The sequence below is a fragment of the Mesoplodon densirostris genome, chromosome 17, assembly GCF_025265405.1.
Source record: "Mesoplodon densirostris isolate mMesDen1 chromosome 17, mMesDen1 primary haplotype, whole genome shotgun sequence".
Classification (NCBI taxonomy): domain Eukaryota; kingdom Metazoa; phylum Chordata; class Mammalia; order Artiodactyla; family Ziphiidae; genus Mesoplodon; species Mesoplodon densirostris.
In genome coordinates this window covers 65087633-65113002 of record NC_082677.1, presented here as the reverse complement: position 1 = coordinate 65113002, position 25370 = coordinate 65087633, and the positions used below count along the sequence as shown (strand labels likewise).

General features: G+C 40.1%; 1 pseudogene; it reads right to left on the bottom strand.

Annotated features, from left to right (window-relative positions):
- Window positions 1-1780: 1780 nt before the first annotated feature.
- LOC132477444 (ankyrin repeat domain-containing protein 13D-like) lies at window positions 1781-2386 on the bottom strand (annotated as a pseudogene).
- Between the last annotated feature and the right edge of the window lie 22984 nt (window positions 2387-25370).

Below are 25370 nucleotides of genomic sequence, written 5' to 3'. Positions count from 1 at the left end.
CACAGACTCTTCAGAAAAAAGATGCATTTTATGAGGCATACTGGCACAAACCCAAAAGAGCTTATAAGAAAACTGCAGACTGATATTCCTCTTGAAAATAGTCACAAAGGCCTTAAGAAAATAATAGAAAAGCAAATCCAGCAATAAATTATATTAGCAGAATATATATGCATTATATTATACATAAATACACACATATATGTATATATAATGCATATATATAACTCACACCACTTTTATATATTAAATTTTTATAGATTAATTGAGCTATATTGATGTATATGATGCCTCATTTACAATTATAAAATATAAATAGAACAAGTTAATTGGAAAAAATTGCAAATTCTATATTTGTTAAGGGATTTGTATCTAGTTTATATAAATAACTAACGACTCAATAATAAAAAGACAACTCAACTAAAGAATGAGCAAAGGATCTGAATAGTCATTTCTCCAAAGAAAAAAATGCAAATAACCAATAAGCATATGAAAAATGTTCAGCATTGTTAATCACTAGGAAAAAGAAAATCAAAACCATATTGAGATACCACTTCACACCCTCTAGGATGGATGTAATTAAAAAGTTAAATAATAACAAGTGTTGGTGAGGACATGGAGAAATCAGAACAAAACTATTACACTTATACTTTATACCCTGCTGTGGGAATGTAAAATGCTGCAGACACTTTGAAAAACAGTCTGGCAGTTCCCCAAAAGCTTAAAGACAGACTATCATTTGACCCAGCAGTTCCATTTCTAGGTATATGCCCAAGAGAAATGAATGCATATGTTCACAAAAAATCTGGTATACAAATATTTATAGCAACATTATTCATAATATCCAAGAAGGTAGAAACACCCAAATGTCCATCAACTAATGAATAAGATAAACCAAATATGGTATACTTATACAGTTGAATTTTGGAGGGTACACTCATGTTCATAGCAGCATTTATTCATAACAGTCAAAAAGTGGAAACAATCCAAACATCCATCAATGAATGAATGAATAAACAAAATGTAGTATATTCATACAATGGATTTGGCCAAGAAAAGGAACTAAGTAGTTATATGCCACCACTTGGATGAACCCTGAAAACATGATGCCAGTCACAAAAGGCAACACATTGTATGATTCTGTTCATATGAAAGTCCAGAACAGGGAAATCTTTAGAGAAGGTGGATTAGTCATTGTTTAGGGCTGGGGGAGGGAATGAGGGGATGGTGGGTTAGTGGGGTGATAGCTAAAGGGTATGGGGTTTCTTTTTGAGGTGATGAAAAGTCAGTTCTAAAACTGACTGTGGCGATGGTTGCATATCTGTGAATATACTAAAAACCACTGAATTGTACACTTTAAAGAGGTGAACTGTATGGTATGAAATTATGTCTCAGTAAAGCTGTTTTTTAAAAAGTCTGTTTTCTGAAGTCTGTTATTGGAACTGGGGCATGTGTTGTCAGAGAAATAACACTCTACCTGCAAGTGTCAGGTTCCTACACCACCTGCAAAGGACTCTAGCCGAGAAACAGCTGCGCCCCTGAGAAGCCAACATTGTACCCTGAACTGCAGCCTAAATCTTTGTTTTTATGAGAAATCATATGAGGTCAGAAGTCAAGAAGCTGGGGACACCCTGACCTAGACTCCTTCCCAGGATGACAGCTGCCTGTATAGACGGGCACTGGGGGCTCAGAGGTGCCCCAGGAAGCGGCCTGGGTGAGCTTCTGGGCCTGCAGTGCCCTCCTCCCTCACTGGGCAGCCTCCCAGAAGCTGGAACCAGGAGCCTCAAGGGCACCTCCCACGGTGTGTCCGGGCCACGACTGACCTCTGGAAGGCCACACTGCGAGTGTCCATTTGGGTGGAGACGATGGACGGTGAGGCTACTGGCCACGTGTTCCTCTCTGGGCCTCAGGGCAGCGAGCAGTGCTTGTAGCACCTGCGGGGGATGCGGGGAGCCCAAGCATCTCCGTGGGCACCGCCTGCGGGTCATGGTCATATCCATCCCCCAGGCTCCTGCCTCCTGGCCCTTGAAGAAGAAGCTTCTCAGCCTGAGCTGCCAGGTCTCGTGCTCAGAGCCCAGGAGACTGGGGGATGGATATGACCCAGTGGTCACATCCACACATGGTCCACATCACCGGGCACATCCTGGACAGGAGGGGCACCCAGCTGGTGAACCTGCACTTCATCTCTTTCTAGCAATCTGGGGTCTGGCGGAGTCTGTTGAGCAATTCTAGAATTCCAGCCGGCCTCTGCGCGGTCCTCTGAGTCCCATTACTGGAGCATCAGATGCAGCATCTCAGGGTCCCCAGGGCTGACCACCTCCTGCAGGAATGCCCGGACACATTGCCACGTGTCCAAGTGAAACTGAGGGTAATTCTCAGTTAAATCCATCGTGTCACCGCCAAAGCCCACTAAGGATGCAGAGGGAGGGTGGTAAACAAATAAGATAGGTCTAACCTCTTCTTTTGAGCTTAGCCTACTTTCACTTGCTTCTAGAGGGCTGGGTGCAGAGGCCTTGCACCTAACATGTCAGATTAGAGTTCCCAAAACAGAACCGCTGCACCCATCACCTCGGCCCAGGGAGCCATGTACAAGAGCGCTGAGCATGGCACCTCAATTCAAGATGGTGGCAGCGGCAGACCATGTGCAGAGATGCTGTGCACGACACTGCGATCTGAAGCTTGAGCAGCACAGCTCCGCCCAGCCTGCAAGATCTCCGCCCCCTCCCCTGCTGACGAGACCCCTATAACGCAGCCCTGCGCTGGCCTGAGGCGGAGAGCCTGTGCTCTAGAGCGGGAGCTCCTACCTCCATTCTTTGATCACAGACTAAAGCTTTCCTTTGCTTCTGAACCGAACTGGGTCTCATTCTATTGGTGCCAGCGACACCAGAAGAAGTACACTTGTTGGGGCCTGACTCTGCAGGGTAGGTAACAATTAGACTTTAACCTGCCTTCCCTGAGCAAGCTCGCTTTAATTGTGGCTACGAAAGACTTGCAAGTTCTCCAAGCCTCGTGCAGCCTAGACAATGTTTGCCTGGGTTGTTTTCTAGGAACTTGGAGTCTTCTGGGTCCAGTTCGAGCTGGAGCCCCTTAAGACTGGTTAGGACCACCCACCCTCCAACTGGGCACGTGTGAGTGTCCAGTGACCTTTTGACATCAGAGGGCCCCAAACTCCACCCTCAGCAAACGGGGCCATTTTCATCAACCCCTCCTCCCCCAAAGACTCATACCCTTTCGCTATCTAGTGTCCTCGCTCGGCTGCCTCGTGAACAAACGTTTTCTCTACCTCAGGAGTCTCAGCGCTGGGCTTGCTGCGGGTCAAGCAGACCAACCCGGCTCCGTAATGGAAGGAGGACTCTCAGGGACTCCAGGCTCCCCAGGACACGGCCAGCCCAGGAAGGTAGGCCCCCCGGGGCCCTCTAGTTAAATGTCACGCTGGCAGGCAGCTGTGCAGCACTGCCTCCAGCCCACAGTGCTGGTTCACCCATACCAGGAGGTGCAGCGGGAAGGCGGCCCCAGGGGTGGGCAGGCAGGGGAAGCTCGGCTCGCAGTGGAATATTATTTGACTGTAAAAAGGAGTGAAGTAATGACACATACTACAACATGGATGACTCTTGTAGATGTTACACTAAGTGAAAGAAAGCAGTCACGAAAGACGACATACCGTATGAGTCTATGTATATGAAATGTCCAGAACAGGCAAATCTGTAGAGGCAGAAAGTAAATTAGTGGTTGATTAAGGATTGGGGGAATGAGATGGTTGGGGTAGGCTTGGTAGCTAAAAGGTATGGGTTTTTGGGGGGTGGTGATGAAAATATTCTAAAATGGATTGTGGTGATAGTTGCATAACTCTGTGAATATAGTAAAAACCACTGACTTAAATGGGTGAATTGTATGGTATGTGAATTATATCTCAGTAAAGATGTAATAAACAAATATCAAAAAAAAGAGTGGGTAAGAATGTGGAAAAAAATGAGAAGCTTCAGATGCTATGGATGTGTAAATTGGGACAGTCACTATGGGAAAGCAGTTTTGTAGCACGTAGTAAAATGAAAAATCACATACTCTATGACCCAGAAATTCCACTTTTATGTGTGTGATCTGGAGCAGCACTACTCAATCTGTGTTTAGATAAAGGGCTTGCACCAGAATATAAATCAATGCATCACTTCCTTTCTCTCAAAAGTTCTTGTTGTGAAATGTCAAATGAACTAAAAAGTGTGCTTTGTGACGCAGTTGACCTTTTCTGTCACAGACTCCCTATCTTGCCAAGGACTATAATAATTTGTGGGTGAATGGCCAGGGTGTGGACACACTTTAAGCAGCACCAGTCTGGAGAAACTTGCTCATGTGCACAAAGAAATATTACAAACAATTAGAGCAGTCATGGTAGTGAAAAACTAGAAACCATCTAATAATCAATAGTGAATGAATAAATAAATTGTGGAATATTGATTCAATTAAATACCATATAGTTACTGAAGGAAGTTAATACATACTTATATATGAATAGGTCTCAAAGTGTGGAATTTTGAATATATAAAGAATATAGTGTCACTTATATTCATAAAAAATCCCACATAAATCAATGCTCTTTTATGTTCCTGGAAGCTTAAAATCATTTTTTTGATGGATGAGAAGATATATAGTAAATTCATGACAACAGCTAAATTGGAGAGGAAAGGAGAGAATTCAGGCTGTGAATAGAGAGCAAAGTGACTTCAATTGTATCCATAATACTTTATTATATTTACCTTTTTAAAAAAAGATTTGAATCAAATATGTCAAAAATGTTAACAGCTTTCAGTATTGACTGGTAGGTTCATGGATACTTGATATGTGTTATTTGTACCTTTCTGTATTTTTACATTTCTCAAGAAAAACAACACAATAAGGTGGCTATACTTTTAGTAAATTATGGCTGCATGTTACCCAGATATCTGCTCCAGTTATATTGAGAAACTGGAAGTGTGAAACTCCACCATCTGTTAAAGAAAGCTTGACATCCATGAAAAGCATGGAAACGTCAAAGGCTGATGTTTAAGCCAGATACCAGAGCAGATATAGTTGAGGACATTTGGACAACTGTAACCATTTGGGCAACAAAGCCTGGAAACAAAAATCAGATTCCATCACAGAGCCGGAAAGGAGCATTTAGATCTTCAAGATGAAATTATCAATGATATTGATTAAGGTTTCATTGATGACTTTTCATTAATTTTCCAGCTGGGTGGGACTGAAGAGCTTTTTTTTAGTGGAATTAAACTTGTTAAAAGTGCAAGCTGTTCCAAGGAATCCTTATGTCTATTCCAGTCTGTTATTACAGGATTCAAGTGGTAAGTGTGGGGAGGAACCCAGCACCATTTGAAGACTCACAGCTTAAGCCCACCAGCCCCACCTCCACTAGAAATGAATTGTTTCTCTGACTCATCTTTGTGCAGACAAATGCATTAAAAGGCACTTGCATGACTGTGAGGTTATTTCCTTGCTGAACTTTTGAGCTGGAGACCTGCTAAGTACTGACTATGGTGCTTGCTAAGTACTTCCTTTGGTAAATAATGCCCCAATTAATAAGTATTTATTCAATCATGAAGTCTTCTTTTTCCATTAAAAATATCCAATGTACTTATGTTCCAATTCCATCCATTGGTTTAAGGCAGACACATCTACAAATTATAAGTCACAATATTGTTCTCTATGAGCTCATAGATCTTAGAAATTTTAGGTAAAATAAAGCTTTGGACTTTATTTACTAATTCAGTTCAACCAACTTTTATGTAGTGTTTGCTGAGTCTCAGATACTGTGTAAGGCACTGAAAATACAAAAATGAAAATTACATTCCCTACCTTATACTGACTGTCAAATAGTAAGGAAAACAGGTATGTAAACATATAGTTATAGTTCAATGAGATGCTAAAAGATAACTGTGAAGACTTTTAAGCCCCATAAGGACCACCTTTTCCTTTTTCACAGCTATATTCTCAGAACTTATCTTAATGCCTAAAGCATTGAATATACTGAATGAATGTCTTATTTATTAATGAGCAAAAGTACTACAGAAGAGAAAGTGATTATGATAAAATCTCTCCTTTTTTAATCAGATGTTATCAAAGACTGTTGGCTCATCAAAAAGTTTGGACAAAGTGGGTACTTAAAGAAAAGAATACCTAACGAAACTCAAGCATTTTATTTGAAACAAAACATCACTTTGGGGGGCGTTGTTGTTGTTGTTGTTGTTTTGTCAGTCCTCTGAGAAAGGGTCAAGCCTTTTTGCGTGTCTAAGCCCACAGTTTGGAAGACTGAGGCCTCCTTCTTGTGTTAAACCATGTTTCTAATGAATCTTTGATGAGTCCAAGTTTCAGTGTATTTACAGACCAGTGAACCCGAAATGACTCATATGAAGCATCCAAATTCCCTGTCCCTCTAGATTTTTTATTGTTTTCCAAAGATACACTTTTTCACACTTCTTTTGTCTATTAGTTTTTGCATACTTTTTGTATTTTTGAAGACTTACCCTCAACGAGTCTTCTCAACAGGGCATTCAAATTGTTTTTCAGAGAGATATATCTTTTCCCATGCACATTTTCTTGGTTTGTGTAAGCTTTAATTAAATTACATGATTACAATAATGTGCACAACTGGTACAAGTGGTTTGAAGTGACTCTTGGTGAGCATATGCTGAGATGATGGGGGAAACCAGCTGGAGCATCGAAGAGCATCCGGAAAGAAGGCTGCCCTGGGTGTGCTGTGGGCATTTTACAGAGCAAGGGACGTGCTAGCTAATATGAAAAGCTAGGGAGTGGAGAATGTTTAGAGAGACTATCTAATGTCAGTTGAGTTGATGCCACAGCCAAATTTAAAAGATGATTAAGATTTGCTAGACTAGGAAGAAAACTGTCCCAGACAAGGAGACAAGTCATGCAAAGATACGAAGTTCTTAAATAGGGCAATGCTTAGGGGGAATCTGGTTGATTGGGATGTATCCTAATAAGAGTTTTTTTGAACCAGGAATTGCTTCTTCAAGAGAGATACAACCAGGATTATCAAACACTCTTTATTAAGGTGATTAACTGAGATAATTAACATAGTTGCTATCTGTATGATCCTATTATCAGACATACCCTCTCTGCAGAGTTAACATTTGACTTTGCATGGGGATAAAAGGGAGGAAAAAAGAGAAGAAGCAGGGGGAGGTAGGGAGGAAGTATATATAAATTGATTCAAAACAAAAACTTTCTACGAGAAAAGTTCTGACTTTTCGTTATGTCAGAACCTTACCCTGGTATCTTTATCTAGGGGGTCTTTCATTTCACTAAAATTGAAAGAGCAGGTTTAGAAATTATTTTGCTTGTTCACATGTATATTCATCCTTATCTACCACCACCCCAACATACACACACATTCATACATACATACTCAATCCCTTTTTAAAAATATTATTTTATTTTAAAATATGACCATAAGATCTATCATAACCTCATAATTTCAATATTACAGTATTGTAAAAAATGATCATTATATTCCAATACCATATGTAAATTTCCATGAAGAGACTTTCCCTCAGAAAAATGGTATTTCATTATAAGGGCTCATGAGATTTGTAGAATTATTATTGTCCAATCATTAAAGAGTTATACAAGAGTGGAGATCATCCCTTAGTTGAAAGCTTTTCTTTCACTGAGGAGTTACAATTTTGTATTCCAAAGAAGGAAGGTACATGAGATGACTGAAAGCTTACTGTACAGACTGTTAGATTTTTTAAAGGTTTTTCCAGCAAATTCTTCTCTTACGGTGCTTAAATTCTCCTGTCAGAAACCTCTCTCATGTTTCAAAACACCTAGTTTTTGTAGTGTGTTTTAACAGACTCATTTCAAACTGTACAGAAATATTTTCTCAAAAACCATTGAAACAAGCAAATAGAAAATAGAAAAAAATATTCACTAAATAGTCATTTTTGCTTTTAGAATTCCCTTATTGCAGCTAGAGAGGGTCTATCTTAATGCTTTCCTCAATTTTTTGTGGATAAATATGTATTTTAGTTTAATTGTTACCAAAATAAGACACATACATGCTTTTAAAAGTTAAAATTTCCATTGAGAGAAAACAGCTCTTCGGTCCATTTTTTCCCCTTCATTTAGAAATCGTATAGGCATTTTTTTCAGGAATTTACCTCATGTTGTTTGTTTTTTTTCATTGAAGTATAGTTGATTTACAATGTTGTGTTCATTTCAGATGCACAGCAAAGTGATTCAGTTATACATATATATGTATCTATTCATTTTCAGATCCTTTTCCTTTATAGGTCATTACAAAATATTCAGTAGAGTTCCCTGTGCTTTACAGTAGGTCTGTGTTGTTTATCTATTTTAAATGTTGTAGTGTGTGTATGTTCAGCCTAAACTCCTAATTCACCACCCCCCTTACCCCTTTGGTAACCATAAGTTTGTTTTCTATGTCTGTGGGTCTATTTCTGTTTTGTATATAAGTTCATTTGTATCATCTTTTAAGATTCCACATCTAAACAATATCGTATTTGTGTTTTTCGATGTGGCTCAGTTCACTTAGTATGATATTCTCTAGGTCCATCCATGTTGCTGCAAATGTCATTATTTCATTCTTTTTTATGGCTGCATAGTATTCCAGTGGTGTGTGTGTGTGTGTGTGTGTGTGTGTGTGTGTGTGTGTGTGTCACATCTTCTTTTATTTGTTGATGGACATTTAGGTTGCTTCTGTGTCTTGGTTATTGTAAATAGTGATTTTCAAAAATATATGCTTTCTTTGACAAACATATTTTCTGACTGGATATGTAGTCAAAGTTACCATTAAATTCTAAGGGAAAACAGGGAGGAAATCTCTTATGAGCCTGGAAATAGTCACGTCACGTTAAAACCAGCTCTTTTTCAAGTTTTCTACTTGTAAGCAGCATGAGAAAGGAAGATTATGTTGTATCCCCACCTTGTGGCTATAATATGTACCATGAGGCATAAAGAGCTAAAATCCATGTTGGAGATACATATTTTTTCCATTGACTCAATCTAAAATGTGTCATCCCAATCACCCCCCTTCACCAGACCCCTCATCTGGCATACACTACACCACACTCATACACACACACAAACAGCCTTAATTCTTGTTAATGACCTCAACTATTTATAGCTTTTCCAATTTTCAGTGTGCTAATATTTATACTTCAAGCAGATTGCAATTTGGAATATAAAATTCAAAAGGTTACCTTAAGAAACTCCTCTTTTTCACAAGCTTTTTTCCATCCCTCTCCCCACACCCAATCTCCTATTTTTGAAAGCTTAGGATTTAACCAGTTGAGTTTTGGAGCGTTTGAAACTTTCACCTTCTCAACAGTTGAATCTCTGACTTAATAGGTAGCTATCACAGGATAACATAAACTTAAATCCTCCTCTCTTCAGCGTTGATCAACTACTGTGCAAATCGGGAAACCCTCACTTCCTCATCCCTGAGCCTCCCACCATCACCAGGATGGGAATGGAAAAAACAGAGGGTCAGGCACCATCTGGCAGACAAATCTTAAAGGCTGTAGTCATGTACCTACCAAGCCCATTGATCAATATACTGAATAAAAATAAACATAGCATAGACTGTGTTTCTTTGAGAGAGATGTCAGAGATTTGGAGGTGCATATGGTTCATGATACCCAACAATGTGCAGCTTATTTTGCTTAAAATTGTTCATAGCACCTTCTGAGATCAGCAAGAGCAGAGAGATCTGTAACTAATGAAACCATAATTTTAAATCAATCTGAGTCATAGGCTTTGGGTTGTGTGGAAGTGGGGAGGGTCAGGGGTAGGTAAGACAATAATCAGTACAGTTTTGTATTTAAAAAAGAAAAAGGAAATTATTGTTTTGTCAAAGTAGAGCTTGAAAGGAAACTCTTTCTGGATGGGGGCTGTGAATCTCTAGGAAGGACTATAGATTTTGAGATGTTCATGTTTATCAAATTGAGCCAGGATTAAAACTATAATGAAACACTTGTCTAAGCATGGGAACCCGCTCCTTACTTTAGGTTCCCTATTTAAAAACTTCATTAGATTGGATAGATATTAGAAAGTGGGTTGGTGCCAGGTTCAAAAAGAGTTATTGGACAATAAAAATGATCTCTTATTCATATTTCCAAACTGCACAAGAAACAATTTAATGTTTACATGGCTTCCTCTGTGTTATGGCATGTCTTATTTTAAGTCTTAAAACTCCTCTATGGCAAAGGTTTTGTGAGACAGATCTCCTTAAGACCAAAGCTGTTATAAAAAGTTATTTAAAAAATATTTTCCATTTCATTTTTTCACAATGAAGGTAATGAGTACTTAGTATAAACAAATAAATTCAAACATTGATAAAGAGGAAAGTGAATGTCCTCTTTATGTAGGGTGAAGATGAGACATGCAATGAGGCTCAGGGCCTGGAGATTAGAACACTCCCTAACACCATACACAAAAATAAACTCAAAATGGATTAAAGACCTAAATGTAAGGCCAGAAACTATCAGACTCTTAGAGGAAAACATAGGCATAACACTCTATGACATAAATCAGAGCAAGATCCTTTTTGACCCACCTGCTAGAGAAACGCAAATAAAAGCAAAAATAAACAAATGGGACCTAATGAAACTTAAAAGCTTCTGCACAGCAAAGGGAAACCATAAACAAGACCAAAAGACAACCCTCAGAATGGGAGAAATTATTTGCAAACAAAGCAACTAATAAAGGATTAATCTCCAAAATATACAGGCTGCTCACGCAGCTCAATAACAAAAAAAACAAACAACCAAATCCAAAAATGTACAGAAGACCTAAATAGACATTTCTCCAAAGAAGATATACAGATTGCCAACAAACACATGAAAGAATGCTCAACATCATTAATCATTAGAGAAATGCAAATCAAAACTACAATGAGATATCATCTCACACCAGTCAGAATGGCCATCATCAAAAAATCTAGAAACAATAAATGCTGGAGAGGGTGTGGAGAAAAGGGAACACTCTTGCACTGTTGGTGGGAATGTAAATTGATACAGCCACTATGGAGAACAGTATGGAGTTTCCTTAAAAAACTAAAAATAGAACTACCATAGGACCCAGCAATCCCACTACTGGGCATATACCCTGAGAAAACCATAATTCAAAAAGAGTCATATACCAATATGTTCATTGCAGCTCTATTTACAATAGCCAGGACATGGAAGCAACCTAAGTGTCCATCAACAGATGAATGGATAAAGAAGATGTGGTACATATATGCAATGGAATATTACTCATCCATAAAAAGAAACGAAATTGAGTTATTTGTAGTAAGGTGGATGAACCTAGAGTCTGTCATACAGAGTGAAGTAAGTCAGAAAGAGAAAAACAAACACCGTATGCTAACACATATATATGGAATCTAAGAAAAAAAAAAAGGTCATGAAGAACCTAGGGGTAAGACGGGAATAAAGACACAGACCTACTAGAGAATGGACTTGAGGATATGGGGAGGGGGAAGGGTAAGCTGTGACAAAGTGAAAGAGTGGCATGGACATATGTACACTACCAAACGTAAGGTAGATAGCTAGTGGGAAGCAGTTGCATAGCACAGGGAGATCAGCTCGGTGGTTTGTGACCACCTAGAGGGGTGGGATAAGGAGGGTGGGAGGGAGGGAGATGCAAGAGGGAAGAGATATGGGAACATATGTATATGTATAACTGATTCACTTTGTTATAAAGCAGAAACTAACACACCATTGTAAAGCAAGTATACTCCAATAAAGATGTTAAAACAAACAAACAACCAACCAAACAAAAAAACACCCAGTAGTTTCACACTCCGACAGGATGGTTTTGTGGCAACTCCATCAGAAAGCCAGTGTACAAATATTCACAAGGCCTGACACTAGGGGGCAGAGAAGACTACTTTTGTGATTGAGTCTTCCAGAAATGGGATTGAGGCTTCAAACAATTTTTTGCAGATCTGACGAGACAGCAAAAACAAACAAACAAACAAATTAAAAAACAAACCAAAAGACCTTGTCAATTTATTTATTTAATTTCTTTTTCTTTTTTTTAAATATTTCTGAAGTATGAAAATTTTACTACAAGGAAATATGAATAAGAGATCATTTTTATTGTCCAATAACTCTTTTTGAACCTGGCACCAACCCACTTTCTAATGTCTATCCAATCTAATGAAGGTTTTGAATAGGGAACCTAAAGAAAGGAGCGGGTTCCCCATGCTTAGACAACTGTTTCATTATAGTTTTAAATGAAAACTCATATTCATATTTGCATCTATGTTCATCAGTGATATGGGCCTGTAGTTTTCTTTTCTTGTGACATCTTTCTCCGGTTTTGGTATCAGGGTGATGGTGGCCTTGTAGAATGAGTTTAGGAGTGTTCCTCCCTCTGCTATATTTTGGAGGAGTTTGAGAAGGATAGGCGTTAGCTCTTCTCTAAATGTTTGATAGAATTTGAGTGTGAAGCCATCTGGTCCTGGGCTTTTGTTTGTTGGAAGATTTTTAATCACAGTTTCAATTTCAGTGCTTGTGATTGGTCTGTTAATATTTTCTATTTCCTTCTGGTTCAGTCTCAGAAGGTTGTGTTTTTCTAAGAATTTTTCCATTTCTTCCAGGTTGTCCATTTTATTGGCATAGAGTTGCTTGTAGTAATCTCTCATGATCCTTCATATTTCTGCACTGTCAGGCTCTGGCCTGACACCCGGATGGAGCACCAAGACCCTGTCAACCACACGGCCAGGTATGTGGGGGATTTTCTTGCCTTTTGGGAAGTCTGAGGTCTTCTGCCAGCGTTCAGTAGGTGTTCTGTCGGATTTGTTCCACATGTAGATGTATTTTTGATGTATTTGTGGTGAGGAAGGTGATCTCTACATCTTATTCCTCCACCATCTTGAAGGTCCTCTGGTAATTTATTAAAATAAAAAATAAATAAACAAAGGAAAGCTGTGCTGTATTTTTTTACTCAATTCAATTAAAAACACTGACAGCTATGCATTTTTACGTGTATGCATAAGAGCAAAACACACTAGTGAAATAGTGTCTAAGAGTGGAGATCCCAGGACAGCCCAGGGGGTTGGTTCGAGGACCCCTGTGCCTACCAGAATTCAAGGATGTGCAAGTCCCTTGTATAAAATGTGGTAGTATTTGCATATAACCTATGCACACCCTCCTGCATACTTTTAATCATCTCTAGATTACTTATAATATCTAATACAATGTAAATGCTATGTAGATAATTGTAAATATCATGTAACTACTTGCCAGCATGCAGCAGCAACTTCAAGTTTTGCTCTTTGGAACTTTCTGGATTTTTGTTTTTCTGAACATTTTTGATCCATGGTTGGTTGAATCCAAGGATGTGGAACCTGCAGATACAAAGGGCCAACCGTATAGGATGAGCGAGGTGAAAGAGTCAGGCAGCAGAGCACGGAGGACACTGTTGGAAGACAGTGTTGGGGTGAGCGGCCACATGAGGTTGGAGAGGTAGTTGCCTTGAAAGATCTTGTAATACAATGTGACTAACATGCCCTGCAATGTCCAGGTATTCCCCTTTCCCGCTGTATTATTACCTTTGTAAATAGCAGTAGGCTCCTTTGGGAAAGGACAGGGTGATATTGATACTGACCGGAAGTATTATCACAGCCCTTGCTGGAGTGAGAACACATAGGGTGACTTAAATGGAATCCTGGTACAAGACCAGCTCTCAGTGGGCCCATGGACCACACACAGCAACAGTTTCCTCAGTCCCAAATGTGTAATGGGAGTGGACACAGGTAGGTTGAAAGAAAAGATATGGGGAAAGTTATACCATGAAAATGCTAAGGGACTTCCGTGACAGTCCAGTGGTTAAGACTCTATGCTTCCACTGCAAGGGACATGGGTTTGATCCCTGGTTGGGGAACTAAGATCTTGCATGCTGTGCAGCATGGCCAAAAAATAAAAGAAAAATGCTAAGAATAGGAAAGCTGGTGTGACTATGTTAATGCCAGACAAAGTAGACTTGGAGACAAGGAGTAATGTCAGAGGTATGCAAGGAAATGTCATGAAGATAAAGAGTCATTTCATCAGAACATAAAAATCATACGCGTATCTGCCTCAATCACAGAGCTTCAAAGTACATGAAACAAAAAGTGACAGAATTAAAAGGAGAATAGAGACCATACAATCAAATTTTGGGACTTAACACACTCTCTCAGAAATTGATGAAACCAGACCAAAAAAATTGGTAAGGATGTTGAAGATTTTAACAACATTACTAACCTTGCCTTATACTCACAATGGCAGAATATTCAGTCTTTTCAAGACAAGATAATATGTTCCCCAAAATAGACCACATGCCGGTTATTAAATACATTTTAATAAATTTCAAAAGATTGCAGAGTATGTTCTCTGACCACAGCACAACTAAATTAAAAATCAGTGACAATAATATATGTTAAAAAGCCCCAAATATTTGGACCCTATTGGTCAAAGAAGAAATCTCAAGGGAAATCAGAATATTCCAAACTGAATAATGATAGAAGTGCAGTATATAAAAAATTGAGGGATGCAACTAAAGTAGTGTTAAGTGGGAAATGCTTATATTAGATAATAAGGTAAATTTAAAACCAGTGATAAAGGCATCTTACAAGACTAGAAACAGAATAGCATCTTAAACCTAAATCATAAGAAATGAAATAGTAAAGATAAGAGCAGAAATCACAGAAAAAAGAAAAGGGCAACAATAGAGAAAATTAAAGCCAGAAAATGGTTCTCTGAACAGATTAACAAAGTTGAGAAATAGTAATACTCAGGAAAAAAAAGAGAAAACAAAAATTGTAAACATCGAGAATGAAAGAGCATGTTACTACAGATCCTACAATAATTAAAAGGATAGGGCTTCCCTGGTGACGCAGTGGTTGAGAGTCCGCCTACCGATGCAGGGGACACGGGTTCGTGCCCCGGTCCGGGAAGATCCCACATGCCATGGAGCGGCTGGGCCCGTGAGCCATGACCGCTGGGCCTGCGCGTCCGGAGCCTGTGCTCCGCAATGGGAGAGGCCACAGCAGTGAGAGGCCCGTGTACCGCAAAAAAAAAAAAAAAAAAAGATAGAAAGGGAACAATATGAATAACTTTATGCCAATAAGTTTTAAAAACTCAGATGAAAAATAAAGTCTCCCAAATCTGGTACAAAAGAAATAGAAAATTTTATTAAGGGTACTGGATTTGCTATCAAAAACTTTCTCACAAAGAAAACTTCAGGTCCAGATAATTTCGCTGGTGAATTCTATTAAACATTTAAAGATGAAATCGTGCCAATCTTACATGCCCTTTTAGAAAGTAGAAGGAACACTACCTAACTCATTTTATGAGGCCACCTCATAAAATGACATCAAAACCTTAAAAAAAAAGAGCTTGCAAGAAAAAGAAATTACAGGGCAGAATCCCCCAAGAACATACAAGTGAAAATACTTAACATAATGTTAGCAAATTGAATCCAACAGTATAAAAAAGGAATACTTATGAAGTATATATGCTTATACTAAAAAGTTTTCTTTGTTATCTGAAATCCAATTTTAACTGGGCATTCTGTATTCTAAAGACCAAGGCAGGGCAGTCACAGTGAATTTTAAAATTTTGCTAGAAAATCATTCCACAAAGTAGGCATCACCATCTCGCTTCAAACTATTTGTGACCTAGGAATTAGTGTTCCTTCGGAGATATAATTGTGAATCTCAGCTTGAGTTGAAGGGGTCCTTTTGCTTCCTTCATAGGACTGAGGGTCAGCCTTTAGCTGTCTTCTCATTACCAACCAGATTGACCAAAGCATAGCCCACATCCAGAAGCAAAGGCTGACATCATATCCTTTTTGTCAATGAGCTTCCAAAATCATCGGACCAAGTTAGAAGAATGTGCTGATTGATCGTAGAAAAGTTTTCCATAACGACCTCCAAAACAAAATCTTAAAATTTAGCTAGAATATATATCCCGACTACCACAGGCAAGAGAATTTACTAGAGTACAGTTGACCCTTGAACAATACGGGTTTGAATTGCACAGGTCTACTTACACAAGGGTATTTTTCAATAAATATGGTACCTGTATTTTCATTTTACGATCTTTATATTAACTAGGCGTAGGGAAAAGTTTGTGTTTGATTAGAGATTGCAATATGTGGAATCAAAAGAACTAGGGTTTGAGTCCTGATTGTATCCAAACTGTTTTAGCTTCCTGCCCTTGGATTTTTGACACAGAGAAGGCAGTACCCGGATTTTGGACTGCATGGGAGGTCGGTATCTCTAACCCCCAAGTTTGTCCAAGGGTCACCTGTATAAGTAAACCTTTTTGAGGAGCAGATATTTTTAGCACCCCAAATAATTGATACATCTGTAGACAATTATAATTTAAAAGGTATCATATTACTTGATTATGGAATCATTCAAATGGTTAATGCTTTTGTCCTAATGTTACTGAAAGCAATGATCATGGCAATTTTTCGGAGTAGTAGGGTACTTTTTGGGCACGGGGCAATGTACAAAGGTCACAGCCATACTTTCTGGTTTGCCAGGATTGTTCATGCTTTCCTGCTACCTTCAGGGTGAAGAGCAGTTTTTGGTTACTTCTGCATCCCCAGACCCAGCAGAGGTGCTCAGAATGTCTTTATGAGAGCCTCATTTCCATTGATTTTGCAAACACACACACACACACACACACACACACACACACACACACACACACACCACACACACACCGCCCCCCGCCGATACAGTACCTTCAGCCTCTTCAAATTCTCTCCCAATTATTTCTAGGCATTGCTCGAGAGTGCCTTAGCCTGTGCTCACCAACAAGTTCTGTTTACCACCGCCCTGTGACTCTGGCTTTCTGTTTCCTAGAACTCGTGCTTCGCTGGAGTCCTACTGGCCACGTGGAATGAGAATGGCTCTGTGCTGACTGCACAGGAATTCCTTCCACGTAGCCCCAGCCTCCCTCCAGGTGCTGCTGCCTGAGGTAGCAGAGGGGGACCAGGTTGTCTGAAATCCACTGGGCTCTCTGTAAAAGTGTGGAAACACACTCCCTCCATCTTTTGTATAATTCTTTGTCTTCATGCCAAAGCAATATTGGCTTGTATCCAAAGACTTACAGAGATTTTAGTAAAATAGCTCTCATCCTCTCCATCAGGTTTATCGCCAGTGGATGGTAAACGTTCCGGGCTAATAGGCAACAGTGACATCTGCTGGTGAAGGGAAACATTTTCAGCCACATCTAATTTTTTTTTTTTTTTTTTCCTTTTTCAGCGTTTATGAAACTTTGTACTCTGGTCAAGACAACACTGACAACTACGAACAGGTCTAATCTCTGATTGGCCAGAAATATTTTATTTTTAAAGTGTTGTTCCGTATATTTCTTTTTTTTAAGATTTGTTTTTGATGTGGACCTTTTCAAAGTCTTTATTGAATTTGTTACAATATTGCTTCTGTTTTATGTTTTGGTTTTTTGGCCGTAAGGCCTGTGGGATCTTAGTTCCCCAACCAGAGATCGAACCCACACCCCCTGCACTGGAAAGCGAAGTCTTAACCACTAGACCGCCAGGGAAGTCCCGTGATCTGTGTATTTTCAGTGCTGAGTATATGATATTTACTATTTAAGTAATTTTAGGAGATTCTAACCTAAATGGGTGAGCAGGTCAGGGAATGGTCTAGAAGACCTCTCATTTCTAGGATTTTTTAACATAGAGGAATATATATTAATTTACCAGCTGTTCTGGTACTCTGGAGCTCAAATTTCCACCTCCAGTTCTACAAAGGCACAAAATAAACAAATGGACAACAAACCTCTATCACACTGAACCACGGTGATATAGAATCATGATTCGACATGTGACCTTTAGAGCTATGGAGCGTGGGTTCGAATCACAGCTCTGCCACTAGCAGCTATAACCTTGGGCAAGTAACTGAATTTCTCTGTGGCTCAATTTTCTTATCTATAAAGTGGGAATAAAGATAATAAAACCTATCTCATAAGAGGTAGTCATGAGCTAGTATGTGCCAATATGAGCAAATATGGTCCCTGGAATTTAGTAAACACTCTGAGCTTCTTTTTTTCTTTTTTTGCGGTACACGGGCCTCTCACTGTTGTGGCCTCTCCCGTTGCGGAGCACAGGTTCCGGACGCGCAGGCTCAGCGGCCATGGCTCAGGGGCCCAGCCACTCCACGGCATGTGGGGTCTTCCCAGACCGGGGCACGAACCCGTGTCCCCTGCATCGGCAGGCGGATTCTCAACCACTGCGCCACCAGGGAAGCCCCCACCATGCTTTTAAGAGGCAGAGAGTCACCGTCTTCTACGGTGTTCTTTTCACTGTGCCATGCAGCCATCTTTGAATCTCAAATAGACATAACAAACAAAATAAATGATAACTTATATTGAAGGCTTATCCCAATTTTCTCGACAACTGGTCTCTTAATGTCTGACTCATGTACCATATCTGAGTGCCTACCACCAGCCTGGGCTTATGTCTCCTTTATTCAATCCTGGTCCATTTGAAGGACTGAGTCCTTGGCCACTCCCTGAACTGAGCTGCTGACCCAACTAAAGCCAATGAGATGAGACCACAACCTTCTGCATCTATCAGGTTTTATTCAGGCACAGTTATTGATCTGCAGACAGACATGCTGAGAAGTTTCTTAGCAGGAGGAGTTTATGGAATCCTAATTATTTCAGTAAACTGCACTTAGGTACTATACCAGCTCAGCCTAACTTTCACAATACACTTGTGAAACCTTGGAACTGCAGGCTGAGTTCTTGCTAATTCATAGGTGGATCAATACAGACAATTTTCAAGTGGTCTTTGATATAAAACACATTACCTAAACCACTTACAGCTGTGGCCCACAAAAGACGTGTGCTGAAATATTGCCTGCACCAGGCAATTTTCTTCTTGCAGAACTGCCCTTGGCCCTAATTCATCTAGATATGTAAGATAGTGCTGTGCTATTACTAGCCATTAAGATGCTTTTGAAGTTATAAACATTTGCTCACTCATTCCACAATCCTTTGTTTGACCAGCTATAGACTAGATGGAGTTCAAGATGCCAGGGAGAAACTGATGAACAAGACAGACAAGGTCCTTGCCTTTACGGAATTTGTATTCTAATGGAAGAAGACAAACAAGTAGCAAATAACACAGTTTCCTATAACAAATAAAATGTAGAAAAGAAGCAGGGTAATGAGATTTATTGGGCTTGGGGGGAAGTTTAGTAGAGTGATATGGGAAAACTTCTTGGACGAGGCACTTGGACCAAACAGAATATGTATCTGAATGGGGAGATCGGCACTGACATTATACACTAATATGTATAAAATGGATAACTAATAAGAACCTGCTGTATAAAAAAATAAATAAAATAAAATTCAAAAACAAACAAACAAACAAAGATGCCCCCCCCAAAAGAATGTGTAGTACTTGAGTCATGGGAAGATCAGGGAAAACACATTTCAGGCAGAACAAGACCTACTATATAGACAGGGAACTCTACTCAATATTCTGTAAGAACTTATACCAGAAAAGAATCTGAAAAAGAATGGATGCATGTGTATTCGTGTAACTGAATCCCTTTGCTGTACACCTGAAACTAACACAACGTTGTAAATCAACTATACTCCAATATAAAATAAAAAGTTTAAAAAGAAGTTTAGCAAACATTAACAAAAGGATATGGTCAAAATTATCAACATATTCAATAAATCTGAAAAGACCAAATATTTATGAGGGATGCTTATAAGTTTGTGGTGATTAATTAACAAATTTAAGCCAGTTGTTAAAAGATGCTAAAATATCCCGGAAAACAAAAAACAAAAACCACCAAGCCTAAAGGGCCTAAGATTGGAATGAGCTTGCCGTGTTCTAGAAACAACAAGACCAAAGTACCTGGAGATAGTGGATGAGGAAACAGGAAAAAACGACAGAGAGGTAGATGGTGGTCCAATCACATAGGGCCTTGGAAGCCAAGGTAAGGAATACTGTGAAAGAGACACTAAGTAATGCTTTTTAATGAACATTTATTTTAAAACAATCTATTATTACTTACAAATTATTACAAGGAAGAAATGCTTCTTAAATTTCTTCCTAGGTTGAAAAGAATCTGCCATAGTCCTTTTATATGAGTTGGTTTTATTAGAGATGGATGAGGGAGGTCAGAGTGAAATGATTATCCCAAGATTGTAGGTAAAAATCAATCGCCCATGACAAAACTAGTTAACAACCTTAGGTGAACAAACATTTTTTTTTTTTACAACAAAGCAATCTTATAAGTGTGACGTCTTATAGTAGACATTTTTAATCTTTTAAGGACACACGCCAACAGTCCCGGAACTTTTAAGAATCCTTTCAAGATTACAGGAAAGTTCTTTGACCTCCTCAGTAAAAAGACAAATGCAAATTCACCCATGAGTGTGTAGGTAACTAGTATGTATATATGTTAGCTACATTTTTCTCTTACTTACCTGGCAACAAGTAATGAGAGTTGAACACTTTGTCTTCTCAAGCGCCCAAATCAACAGTCTCCCATTCTTGTAAGATTTCTTATGAAACTCTGAAAGGAGGCTTGTGGCTTCTAACTTCAGTTACATTTTCTAAATCAACAGCTATGGGGTTTATAATTTACCTTTTCTACAGGAGTTTGATTGTATTCTAAGTGTAGCAGAAAGCCTTTGGAGGTTACCAAAGTAGAAGTGGAATAGGATGTAATTCATATTTTAAAAAGAATACTATAGCTGCTGTGTGGAAAACGGATGTGAGCAGTCTAAGAGTGAAAGCAGAAAGATCAGTTAAGAGGTGGCAGTTTACTCGTTCTCAGATGGGTGACTCTGACTCTGGGGCAGAAGCAGTGATAAGCAGTCAGATTTGGTAAAATTTTGGGACCGGAGCCAGTAGGACCTAGTGATGGATTGCGTGGGGACCTGGTAGAGAGAACAAAATCAGAAATGACTTCCAGGTTTGAAGTCTGAGCAATTGGATGAAGGCTGGTATGATTATTTGAGATGGAGAAGATTTTCTGCGGGTGTGGAGCAGAATCAAACTTTCTGTTAGGTATCTGAAATTTAAAGTGGTCCATGAGACGTCAAGAGGGAGATGATTACAAGGTAGTTCATGATATGTGTTTGGTAATTAGGGCCAATTTCTGGGCAGATATAAATTTATTCCATGGGATGGAATGAGATTTTCTAGGGCGAGAGTATAAATAGAAGAGAAAAGAGGACTGAAGATACAGCCCTGATGCATTTCAGCATTTCCAGAACAGCATGGCAGAAGGATCCAGCAAAGCTGCAACAAAGGAGACACCAGTGGGGGTGAAGGAATACCAGGCAAGCACAAAGTCCCAGGAGACAAATGAATAAACTATCAAAAATGTATGAGCTTAAGAGATTGCCCCTAGACACAGGAATCTGTGTGGACTAAACAGGACAGGCTCTGGCATGCTGCAGGAACAAATGGTCCAACAAACCTTTATTTCTCTCTCATGCTGCATGTGCAGCTCAGGTTGGCTGGGCGCTTTGTTCATTGTGGTCACCCAGGAACATGGGCTTGTAGAAGTTCTGTTTTGAGATATGGTTCCATGACTGACGGGGCAGGGGATAGGAACATGGTGCTCACGCATTGACCCTTAAAGCTCAACTTGGAAATGACACAGGCCACTCCCCTTCACATTTCACTGGCCAAAGGAAGACATGGCCACAGCTAACTTCAAAAGAGGTAAGCAAAGGCAGTGTCATCATGTGCCCAGAAGGAGATGAAAATGGGCCCTAATGATTCCCATGCAGTGGGTTGCTGGTAATAAGTAGGAGTAGGACGGTAGTGAATGTCCACCACTCGTGGACATTTAGAGATCAGAGCAGACTTTAAAGATGGTTCTAAGATTGATTTGCCCTTTCACTGGCTTCAAAACTAACTAGGATAGGTGACTTTCATCCGTGTCGTTTCACAATGACAGTAGAAAATTGAGGATTGGGGAAAGATTCCAGTGCTTTCTCCTAAGACGTAACTCAGATGCTACAGTACACTGGTTTAAGTGTGAGTTCCCCATCCATCACCCATGTCAAGGTCCAGTAAGGAAACCAATATCTGAACAGAGAGAATTTAATAGGAAGAATTGTTGACTAAGTACAAGATGATTAACGACAAGAAGAATTAAATAGAAGTTTAAGGTTTAACAGGGCTAGCACCTGAAGACGGCAGTTACGAGCACGAGGGCTGAGGAAAAGTGACCAGGGAAGGGATTTGGAAGCATTGAGGAGGGCCCAGCAGGGCTGAAGGAATGGTGGTAGAGGAACATGCTGCCTGATCCTGAGAGACAAAAAAAAGGGTCTGGAGACTATGTGCTTTGGAATCTTTAAAGCCACGGCCACTGCAGTGAACTCTGCGGCTCTGCTAGGACCACCACTTGCCTTGTAACTGAATCCTACAAGGAAAACAAAAGCAGCGGAAAAAGACTAGTCCTGTTGCGGGTAGAACTCTATCTCCCCACAAGATGTATTAAAGTCATAACCCCTGGTTCCTGTGAACGTGATCTTATTTGGAAATAGGGTTTCTGCAGATTAGTTAAGGTGTGAGATTAGATGAGGTCCTACTGGCATAGGGTGGCCCCTGATTCCAACAGGACTGGTGTCCCTAGAGAAGAGAAGGGACACAGAATCAGATACACACAAAGAGAATGCCATGTGAAGATGGCCATGCAGTGATGGAGACAGAGACTGGGTGACGCATGTACAAACCAAGACATGCCAAGGACTGCTGGCAATACCAGAAGCCAAGAGTAAGGCATGGGGCAGATTGTCTTCTAGACCCTTCACTGAGAGTGGGCCCTGCCGACACCTTGAGTTCAGACTTCTCTGCAAGAGACTACTTTTCTGTTGTGTTAAGCTCCCCAGTGTGTGGGACTTGATTAAGACAGTCCTGTGTAACTAATATAAGTCCCCTCTGCTTCTTGCAGCCTTGCTGCCCCCCTCCAGGGCTACCTGTTGGAAGGCAAAGGGGAAATGAGGCTTGTGGAGACCTCAGCTCACAAAGCAGGATAAAAAATGTGTGAGTTAAGAAACACTAAAATAATAACTGGTACAGCCTCTGAGACCTTGAATAAGTTGAAAAATTTCTGTGATGCTGTTTCCCCACATATAAGCTACGGAGAAAATACTATGGGACCTCATGAGGACGTCCTGAAGATAAATGCAAAAATGCATATAGCTGACTTAGCTTAGTACCTGCAAAAAGAAAGCACTTAATAAGATACTTCTTAATATACTGAACATTTTCAACATGAGTTGAAACGGAAGGAAAATGTGCTTTATTTCCTGAGGAGATTTATGTTATGCCCACCCTTCTTCTGGGGAAATAACAGCATGATAAAATGTCAAGTCTCATGACAATTTAAAACCCTTGCATTTGGAGATGCTGGAGAACACATTTGTAACCCCTAAAAATCTATCCAACCAAAAGATGCTACCTTTGAAATAACTTCCCAAATATCCAAATTACCATAAATCCTTAATCCTTTCAGCATCCCTACTAACAATCTGAAAATGAGGAGGAAAACAGAGCAGTCAATTAGAAAAAAGAGAGAATTGGGACTTCCCTGGTGGTGCAGTGGTTAAGAATATGCCTGCCAATGCAGGGGACACGGGTTCGAGCCCTGGTCTGAGAAGATCCCACATGCCGCGGAACAACTAAGCCCAGCCAACACAACTACTGAGCCTGCGCTCTAGAGCCTGTGAGCCACAACTACTGAGCCCACGTGCCTAGAATCCGTGCTCTGCAACAAGAGAAGCCACCACAATGAGAAGCCCACGCACTGCAATGAAGAGTAGCCCCTGCTTGCAACTAGAGAAAGCCCGTGTGCAACGATGAAGACCCAACACAACCAAAAATAAAATAAATAAATTTAAAAAATAATAATGCTATATAACAAACATCAACAATGCCAATGCCAAAAACACTGGGCTGCTTTAGTTCTTCAAGAAAGTGCCTTCTCCTGCCTCTAACTTGTCTGGGTTGAAATTTTTTATTGCTCCCTGGTCACACAGCACATTTCTTACAAAGCTAAGGGTCATTGCTGAATCCATTTCATTCTCTTCTATTTATGTTAACAAGCTAAGTTTTAAAATGAAAAATAAAAAGTTGAAAACAAATTTGGACTTATTCTAGGAGACAGGTAGAGCAAGTTTGCTCAAGGGAACAACCTTAAAGAGGCTACAGAAATACAGATTCATCTGTGTTTTCCTTAAGCATGTCCATGTTCAGAATTCACAAGGGTTGACTCCAAGGAGAGGGGCAGCATGAAAATTTGGGGTCTACTAATGTACTATGTATGTTACAGGGCAATTGCTGGGTCCTGATGATGCCTCACTTGGTCAGGTCCCATAGCTTGATCCCTAAAGACCCCACCTCCCGGCCCCCAAAATAATAACTCTGACTTGTTCAGTGGCTGCTGTGCACCAGACCCTGTACCAGGCATAGGGAAAACAATGGTTAACACAGACTTATAGCCTAGTGGGGAAGACATGTGATGATTCTTTAGGACTTCCAGAAAGCACCTGTGTTCAGGTCATCCTGGGACTGGCCTCTGGTTACTTGTTAGAAACTTTAAGGGTTTTCCTTAGTCCAAACTTATTCTTGTGGAGCACAGACATCCAGGACTCAGCGTGCACAGCATGGCTGTATGCTGCAGAGTGTCTGGCTTCTGCTGGCCTCTAGGGGCTCTGTGACCAAATCTCTGGCTGGATGTCACATGTTGAGTTGCTCCAAATCTATTAGAAATTTACCCAAGAAAATGTTCTGCAAATGTCTGATTCTGAGTCATCTGGCTGTGATGCCCGGGGTTCTGAAGGAGAACTCTGCCAAAGGCAAAAATCTCTTAGGGATCTCTTAGAAGTCTGATGGTGAATGTCCACCAACACGTGGCCACCCAAACACACCAAGTTCAGCTGCACAGGACTGGTATCCAGTGAGGAGTGCTGGGAGCCTGGATGAACTGTCCACTCACTCTTCAACACTTAAACATCAAATGAAAACTCCTGAGCAAACTCATGAAAAAAGCCATTCAGGGAAAAATACCCCATTTTCTGATATCAAGCAGAGATCTGTAGGGTTTCAGCCTTACTATCTCAAACTCTTAGAATATGGCCTCTTTGTTGCATGTGGCCATGTGGGGGGGGCGGTCAGCGGAAATGAATACAAGATAGTCATTAGCAGAGACAGAATTAGGGGCAGGCACATTAAGATTCTGTTATTTTTGGATAGAAGTGTCAAAAGACATAAGCGAAGATTCATGAACCAGTGAGTTCTATCAGATTCGAAGAAGGAAAAAGTTTGTCATTTTCTTCTCC